Below are 8343 nucleotides of genomic sequence, written 5' to 3' on the forward strand. Positions count from 1 at the left end.
ATTTGAAGAACTGTCCACATTTATTTTGTCGTCAGCCAACAAGATGAGTAAGCCTAACGAACAGCAAAAGCACTAGCCTGTGTCAATCTACTATACCCCATAGTACAAAAGTTGACCTATTGTATTCTGTGCGAGAAATAAATATTCCAAACATAGTCTGGGACAGTTGTGGGATGCAATAGATCCCAAATTAATACAACCACTAGCATCAACACCACTTTTTTACGCAATGTGGCTGACACAACAGATCAGAACGTTTAGCTTAAAAATGTTGATAAACTATTAGGCTATTTCATCACATTATAAGCACAGCAATGCACACACGGCAGTAGGCTATAAGCGTGAATGTTCCATTAGCGGGAAAACACCATTATCAAAAGTGACCGCAAACGCGATTATGCATGTAATGCTTTTATTATAAAGGTGCATTTTTATGGTGAAAATGATCTTCCCCAAACTTGAAACTCGCTCTGCTTATGTATGCTAGTTACGCTCCACACCCCTTGTAAAGCGGATTAATGTGCTTAATTTTAAGAAGTTGTTTGGACACTTTAGTTGTGATACAAACCTTATCAAAACAAATAGGCCTATGGGCTAGGCTACATGAGGTGTGTGACTATGATTCGAAAAAGTCGCAAAAAAAAAAAGCTTTGTTTCTTGCCTTAAGCTGGGCATCATTCACAAGTGATAATATATACAGTTGAAGTCGGAAGTTGACATACAGTTAGGTTGGAGTCATTAAAACTCGTTTTTCAACCACTCCACAAATGTTTTGTTAACAAACTATAGTTTTGGCAAATCTGTTAAGACATCTAATTTTTCCAACAATTGTTTACAGATATATTATTTCACTTATAATTCACTGTATCATCAATTCCAGTGGGTCAGAGGTTTACATACACTAAGTTGACTGTGCCTTTAAACAGTTTGGAAAATTCCAGAAAATGATGTCATGGCTTTAGAAGCTTCTGATAGGCTAATTGACATAATTTGAGTCAATTGGAGGTGTACCTGTGGATGTATTTCAAGGCCTACCTTCAAACTCAGTGCCTCTTTGCTTGACATCATGGGAAAATCAAAAGAAATCAGCCAAGACCTCAGAAAAAAAAAATTTAGACCTCCACAAGTCTGGTTCATCCATGGGAGCAATTTCCAAACACCTGAAGGGACCACGTTCATCTGTACAAACAATAGTACGCAAGTATAAACACCATGGGACCACGCAGCCGTCATACCGCTCAGGAAGGAGATGCGTTCTGTCTCCTAGAGATGAACGTACTTTGGTGCGAAAAGTGCAAATCAATCCCAGAACAACAGCAAAGGACCTTGTGAAGATGCTGGAGGAAACAGGTACAAAAGTATCTATATCCACAGTAAAATGACTCCTATATAAACATAACCTGAAAGGCCACTCAGCAAGGAAGAAGCCACTGCTCCAAAACCGCCATAAAAAAGCCAGACTACGATTTGCAACTGCACATGGGGACAAAGATCGTACTTTTTGGAGAAATGTCCTCTGGTCTGATTAAACAAAAATAGAACTGTTTGGCCATAATTACCATCGAAAAAGGGGAATGCTTGCAAGCCGAAGAACACATTTTACATTTACATTTTAGTCATTTAGCAGACGCTCTTATCCAGAGCGACATACAGTTAGTGAGTGCATAAAACATAATTTTTTTATTATACTGGCCCCTCGTGGGAATCGAACCCACAACCCTGGCGTCGCAAACGCCATGCTCTACCAACTGAGCTACATCCCTGCCGGCCATTCCCTCCCTGGACGATGCTGAGCCAATTGTGCACCGCCCCTTGGGTCTCCCGGTCGCGGCCGGCTACGACAGAGCCTGGATTCGAACCAGGATCTTTAGTGGCACAGCTAGCACTGCGATGCAGACACCATGCCAACCGTGAAGCACGGGGGTGGCAGCATCATGCTGTGGAGATGTTTTGCTGCAGGAGGGACTGGTGCACTTCACAAAATAGATTGCATCATGAGGAAGGAAAATGATGTGGATATATTGAAGCAACATCTCAAGACATCAGTCAGGAAGTTAAAGCTTGGTCGCAAATGGGTCTTCCAAATGGACAATGACCCCAAGCATACTTCCAAAGTTGTGGCAAAATGGCTTAAGGACAACAAAGTCAAGGTATTGGAGTGGCAATCACAAAGCCCTGACATCAATCCAATAGAAAATGTGTGGGCAGAACTGAAAAAGCTTATGCGAGCAAGGAGGCCTACAAACCTGACTCAGTTACACCAGCTCTGTCAGGAGGAATGGGACAAAATTCAGCTTGTGGAAGGCTACCCGAAATGTTTGACCAAAGTTAAACAATTTAAAGGCAATGCTACCAAATACTATTTGAGTGTATGTAAACTTGTGACCCACTGGGAATGTGATGAAAGAAATAAAAGCAGAAATAAATCATTCTCTCTACTATTATTCTGACATTTCACATCCTTAAAATAAAGTGGTGATCCTAACTGACCTAAGACAGGGAAATGTTACATGGATTAAAATGTCAGGAATTGTGAAAAACTTAGTTTAAATGTATTTAGCTAAGGTGTATGTAAACTTCCGACTTCAACTGTAATTCACAAGTGCTAGGCTAATATTGTCACCTATCAGACTATTTGATTTAATATTGTCTTTACATATACCAAATAATATAAAGTGCCAGTCAAAAGTTTGGATACACCTACTCATTCAAGGGTTTTTCTTTATTTTTACTATTTTCTACATTGTAGAATAATAGTGAAGACATCAAAACTATGAAATAACACATATGGAATCATTTAGTAACCAAAAAAAGTTAAACAAATCTAAATATATTTTAGATTCTTCAAAGTAGACACCCTTTGCCTTGATGACAGCTTCGCACACTCTTGGCATTCTCTCAACCAGCTTCACCTGGAATGCTTTTCCAACAGTCTTGAAGGAGTTCCGACATATGCTGAGCACTTGTTGGCTGCTTTTCCTTCACTCTGCGGTCCGACTCATCCCAAACCATCTCAATTGGGTTGAGGTCGGGGGATTGTGGAGGCCAGGTCATCTGATGCAACACTCCATCACTCTACTTCTTGGTAAAATTGCCATCACACAGCCTGGAGGTGTGTTGGGTCATTGTTCTGTTGAAAAACAAATGATAGTCCCACTAAGCCCAAACCAGATGGGATGGCGTATCACTGCAGAATGCTGTAGTAGCCATGCTGGTTAAGTGTGCCTTGAATTCTAATTAAAATCACAGTGTCACCTGCAAAGCACCCCCACACCATAACACCTCGTCCTCCATGCTTTACGGTGGGAACTACACATGCGGAGATCATCCGTTCGCCCACACCGCATCTCACAAAGACAAGGCGGTTGGAACTAAAATCTCCAATTTGGACTCCAGACCAAAGGACACATTTCCACCGGTCTAATGGCCATTGATCGTGTTTCTTAGCCCAAGCAAGTCTCTTCTTATAATTGGTGTCCTTTAGTAGTGGTTTCTTTACAGCAATTCGACCATGAAGGCCTGAATCACGCAGTCTCCACTGAACAGTTGATGTTGAGATGCGTCTGTTACCTGAACTCTGTGAAGCATTTATTTGGGCTGCAATTTCTGAGGTTGGTAACTCTAATGAACTTATCCTATGCAGCAGAGGTAACTCTGGGTCTTCCAATCCTGTGGCGGTCCTCATGAGAGCCAGTTTCATCATAGCGCTTTGTGGTTTTTGCGACTGCACTTGAAGAAACTTTCAAAGTTCTTGAAATGTTCCGTATTGACTGACCTTCATGTCTTAAAGTAATGATGGACTGTCGTTTCTCTTTGCTTATTTGAGCTGTTCTTGCCATAATATGGACTTGGTCTTTTACCAAATAGGGCTATCTTCTGTATACCCCCCCACCTTGTCACAATACAACTGATTGCCTCAAACACATTAAGAAGGAAAGACATTCCGCAAATTAACTTTTAAGAATGCACACCTGTTAATTGAAATGCATTCCAGGTGACTACCTCATGAAGCTGGTTGAGAGAATGGCAAGAGTGTGCAAAGCTGTCATCAAGGCAAAGGGTGGCTATTTGAAGAATCTCAAATATAAAATATATTTTGATTTATTTAACACTTTTTTGGTTACTACATGATTTCATGTGTTATTTCATAGTTTTGATTTCTTCACTATTATTCTCCAATGTAAAAAATAGTAAAAAATAAAGAAAAACCCTTGAATGAGTAGGTGTTTCCAAACTTGTGACTGGTACTGTATGTGTGAAATTTGTTTTGATTTAGAATGGACCATTATCATGCACCTGTATCGAAACAGGGGCAGGGTAAAAAATACATGTAATCTATGCACTTAAATAGCGAATGGAGGACGCTTTTCCCGTGATTCATTTTCATGTCAGCCAGGTAGGCTATACTCCTGTTGTAATATAAGCAATGTGCTTAATATTAGGAAAGTTGAGAAATAAATATAGTAGGCCTAGCCTATAGAAAGCTGATGGGATCCTCCTCTTTTTAATAGAGGTCATCACTCTGTTTTCTCCCGCAATTGCATAGCCTATAGAAATGTTGCGCAACATGAACTCTCATGAAGTGTTTGATTCAATTTTCGATTACATTTGCATTGATGTCAGAGTGATTAGAGGGACAATAGAGTGCTGAGTACCAGGCAGTTAGCAAGTTTGGTAGGCTACTAATGACTATCAGCAGCCCTAACCACGACTGGCTCATGTGAACTAAAAATCATAATACTGTGTTTTAACGTTTAAAAACGTCAATAATCATCGATTGCGAGACGGCTTTCAAAACATAAAAATATAATGAATATGCCATTTAGCAGACGCTTTTATCCAAAGCGACTTACAGTCATGTGTGCATTCATTTTTACGTATGGGTGGTCCCGGGGATCGAACCCACTACCCTGGTGTTAAAAGCGCCATGCTCTACCAATTGAGCTACATATGGCCCTTATCTTTCATCAGCGAGAAACAATCCTTCAAATACAAAATATACACTTAATGTAGCAGTTACAGATATGGGTGCCTCCATATGACGAAACTACACTTCTTCCACTACACTTCCCGAGTTACACTTACACACTGGTGTTTGGAGCACGCTAGATAGCTAGGGTAAACGTACCTATTAAGCCCACTACCATCTTTAGATAGAATTTTTTTTTTTTTTTTTTTACATTTTATGCTATGTTTTTGGGTTTTTTTTGACAGTAGTCACCAACCTTTTCTGAGTCAAGATCACTGAGTCAAAATGCATAGCTCAGATTTTTTTTTTTTAAACATAAGCCTATTAAACATTAACCTATTAAAAACAATACTGTAGCAATGAGGTTTGTGCAGTAGGCTTTGCTGGAATTGCCCTGCCAATTAATTGTTGTTTGGACAATAAAAAAAATTATAAAAAAAAAAAAAAAAAAAAAAAAATATATATATATATATATATTAAATTTGAGGTAGGCTATATGATCACACAGGTAATAGATCAGTTGTTGTATTAGTTGTGAGGCACAAATGAGTGAGCATACATTTAAATAATTAGCTTTTATTTTTATTTTACTGGGTTGATGGCGCTTGCATCCGATGGTCAGTCTCAGCAGAGGGAGAAGGCAGCAGACTGAGGGTCCGCCTCTCAACATCCCTCCGCTCTCCCTTTCCTCCACTGAACTGACCAAAAAGGGACACCGTACTCCAGCTGATGGTGAAACTCGAGTCGACCCGCATTATTTCTGACTCGTGCACAAGTTCATGTTGTTACTCCTATAGAGAAAGTGAAATATTCCTCAATATAAAAAAAAAGACCCAAGCCGCTAATAATAAACGCAAGCCTGTCGATACACTTTCCTACTCATTCATTACAGCTGCAGTGCTGGTTGTAAGGCAAGTGGAAGTCAATGTGCGGGGACACCGGTTAGTCGAGGTAATTGAGGTAATATGTATCTGTAGGTAGAGTTAAAGTGACTATGCATAAATAATAAACAGAGTAGCAGCAGCGTAAAAGAGGGTGTTGGGGGTGGGGTGGGGTGGCAATGCAAATAGTCTGGGTAGCCATGATTAACTGTTATGGCTTGGGGGGTAGAAGCTGTTAAGAAGCCTTTTGGACCTAGACTTGGTGCTCGGTACCGCTTGCCGTGTGGTAGCAGAGAGAACAGTCTATGACTAGGGTGGCTGGAGTCTTTGATAATACAAACAAAAATAAACAGTGTTTTCTATTTATTTTTTTGTTCCATCATTTTTGAAATGCAAGAGAAAGGCCACAATATAATATTGCAGTTCAGGCGCAATTTAGATCTTGACCACTAGATCCAGTGAAACGTTGCAATACTGGACTATTTTGTATCAAGTCTGCCCAAATGTGCCGAATTGGTCAACTGATACATTTTCAAGTACATCACTATAGAGAACATACAAAAATGATATGGTAATACAAAATGTAAGTTTACACACTCCCAGGAATGTCATACATGATGGATCATTAGCTTATACACCAACTTTCACACATCTAGACGGCCGGGCGATGTGGGTGTGGAGCCAGAGAAAGCAGGGGTTGAAACTCTAGAACCCAGTTCCTACATTTGAATATAAAAATTGATTTTATCACACAAAACTATGCTACATTTTATCTCTTGGATCCTTAGGATGACAAATCAGAGCAAGATTACTGAATGTAAGTACATTATTTACCTTCAGAGGTGAATGTATCAAACCAGTTGCCCTTTACACGTTTTGTTGTTGTTGTGCACTCTCCTCAAACAATAGCATGGTATTTTTTCACTGTAACAGCTACTGTAAATTGGACAGTGCAGTTAGATTAACAAAATGTAAGCTTTATGCCCATATAAGACATGTCTATGTCCTGGAAAGTTTGCTGTTACTTACAACAGTCATGCGATATTAGCACACGTTAGCTCAACCGTCCGTATATGGGACACCGATCCCGTAGAGGTTAATGTTAACAAAACTCCCCCGTACAGAAGACACCTTCATCCAATGACTCTTATGTGTAATGTAAGGGAACTGATAGTCATGTTCGAGGGCTAGAAAACTCCCCTACTTTCAATGTGTATCCTGTCAGTGGGCAAATAGCAATAAAGTAGCATGGGAATGTCCCAAGTGAAGTGAAACTTGCAATGCAACAATATGAGAAACGAATCGGTCATGTTTTGAATTTAAACATATCACTAAAATTATATGAAATAATAATTTCAGGATAATTTATATTCTAACTGACTTTACTTGTAATTCCTGCTTCCTTGCTTGCCCAATTCCCAAAATCAAGTGATGTTAGCTTCAGTGGTGTATAGCAATTAAGTGAAAATACTTTAAAGTACTACTTAAGTAGTGTTTTGGGGTATCTGTACTCTACTATTTATATTTTTGACAACTTTTACTCCACTACATTCCTAAATAAAATTATGTTTTACATTTCCCCTGCCAACCAAAAGTACTCGTTTGATTTCGAATGCTTAGATGGACAGGAAAATGGTCCAATTCAAACACTTATCAAGAGAACATCCCTGGTCATCCCTACTGCCTCTGACCCGGCAGACTCACTGAACACAAATGCTTAGTTTGTAAATTATGTCCGAGTGTTGGAGTATGTCCCTGGCTATCCGTAAATTTGTGAAATTATTTATACTTTTACTTTTGATACTTAAGTATATTTTAGCAATAACATTTACTTTTATATTTTCAACCAAATACGTTTAGACTTTTACTCAAGTAGTATTTATTTTGCTGGGTGACTTTCACTTGAGTCATTTTCTATAAAAAGGTATCTTTACTTTTACTTAAGTATGACAATTGGGTACTTTTTCCACCACTGGTTAGCAACATTAACGTTAAATGTCCCAACAAACTCAGTTGCCCCGAAGCAAGTGAGGCGTAGGAGAAATGGAATGCGAAACTAGCTTCAATGTTGTGCGGGAAAAAAAACATTCTGCTTCAATCCTATAGACGTTACGGCACAAATAACATTGTAAACACAAGCAATAACTACCAACTGAACTGAATTTATCCAAATGAAGGCTTCAAACAGACGACAACACAACTTTTACAACTTCGCCCCTGCCCCATTCCAGTACTAGCGCCAGTGCATAGACATCATGGAGCGAGTCGCGACCAGGAAATAGCGAAGGCCAGAAAAACAAACCGATAGATACTTTAGAACTCAAATAAGACAATTTCTCTCGTCTCAACACACTGTAACATCAACCAACCGCTGCCGAAAAGCATATAAAATGTCATCGCCGTTAAATGTTCCTCGTGATTTCTGTTACTTACCCACAAACTGCTATTCTCCGTCCTGAATTTGTCGGTCTGTTTTGCACCGCTCTCAGGAAG

General features: G+C 39.4%; 1 protein-coding gene across 4 annotated transcripts in view; it reads right to left on the reverse strand.

Annotated features, from left to right (window-relative positions):
- LOC311126068 (myotubularin-like) overlaps positions 1-8343 on the reverse strand; it is a 63420-nt gene extending 55077 nt beyond the window's left edge. For 3 of the 4 annotated variants that reach the window (XM_084200094.1, XM_084200092.1, XM_084200091.1), the window contains exon 1: positions 8284-8339. The gene's annotated coding sequence lies outside the window, so the exon portion shown is untranslated. Of the gene's footprint in view, positions 1-8283 lie in introns of all 4 variants that reach the window. The other variant, XM_084200093.1, reaches the window with a different exon arrangement.

The sequence above is a fragment of the Coregonus lavaretus genome (genome assembly GCF_964263955.1).
Source record: "Coregonus lavaretus genome assembly, contig: HAP1_SCAFFOLD_731, whole genome shotgun sequence".
Classification (NCBI taxonomy): domain Eukaryota; kingdom Metazoa; phylum Chordata; class Actinopteri; order Salmoniformes; family Salmonidae; genus Coregonus; species Coregonus lavaretus.